The sequence below is a fragment of the Chiroxiphia lanceolata genome, chromosome 1, assembly GCF_009829145.1.
Source record: "Chiroxiphia lanceolata isolate bChiLan1 chromosome 1, bChiLan1.pri, whole genome shotgun sequence".
Taxonomy (NCBI): domain Eukaryota; kingdom Metazoa; phylum Chordata; class Aves; order Passeriformes; family Pipridae; genus Chiroxiphia; species Chiroxiphia lanceolata.
In genome coordinates this window covers 80510155-80511157 of record NC_045637.1, presented here as the reverse complement: position 1 = coordinate 80511157, position 1003 = coordinate 80510155, and the positions used below count along the sequence as shown (strand labels likewise).

At 42.9% G+C, this 1003-nt stretch overlaps 1 non-coding gene across 1 annotated transcript; it reads right to left on the bottom strand.

The window, feature by feature from the left end:
• Window positions 1-639: 639 nt before the first annotated feature.
• TRNAE-UUC lies at window positions 640-711 on the bottom strand. Its single transcript has one exon. It is a non-coding gene; the product is annotated as a tRNA-Glu (tRNA).
• Window positions 712-1003: the final 292 nt, after the last annotated feature.

The window sequence follows — 1003 nt, the reverse complement described above, 5'->3', positions numbered from 1 at the left end:
AGTAATGACTTTTCGTCTTCAGACATCTGCTAAGACCTGATGTTGTGAAAGTCTCTGCTGAACTGTCTCCTTCTTTAAGTCTTCAGATTTGTGTGTTGCTAAAGGAGAAACATCATCTTCATCTCTCCAGCATACGGAAGCCCTGCAATGCACAGAGTTTACTGTTTATTTGCTGGCTGCCATCTGTATCCCTGGGGATGCAAGAAACAGGAGTCAGTCTTTGTGCAAAGAGTATTCAAATGCGGGATGCTAGCATACATTTAGCTCACATTGACGGCACTATGCTGAAACAATGAGAATCAAACCCCTAATTCAGAACAGTTCCACCAAGATTTCAAGCTCAGAATAGTGTAGAATTTTTTTCTCCACACACACTATGTAGTATAGTATAGTATGGCCAGTCTTCGCGAACGAAGATTTGGGAAAGGTCTTTACCCTTCAAGCCTGCGCAGTGGATTTTTTAGGTGAGACACAGTGTGCGCTGAGCTGAGCCCACCCTTTAATCCTAAGGTTCATCTGCCGGGGCCGAGCAAGCTTGGACGGTGGCAGTGAGGTCCTCAGGACGTAGGTTTGTTTAGAGTGACCTTCTCTTAGATGGATGGCCTTACAGGGCTAACGAGCTCCATCTGCCTGGAGGACTTCCCTGACCGGGAATCGAACCCGAGCCGCGGCGGTGAAAGCGCCGCATCCTAACCACTAGACCACCAGGGAGCCTTCCACACACTATGTAATTTACTATGTAATTTACTCCTGACACTTAAGAATCATTTAAAGAATAGATTTATTTTTATTTTTTAGCTACACTAAAGGGCTGTATCAGTCAACTGAACACTCCTAAAGGATACAGTTATTTTGATATTTGATGTAGGAACTGAATTTACCTCAGTACTACCACACAATATAGAAACTCGGAAACAAAGCAGAAAAACAGTCCCATATTTCACAAAGGAAAAAGGTATAAAAGTTGGAGAAATTGATTAATAAATTCAGGGCAAATTGAGAT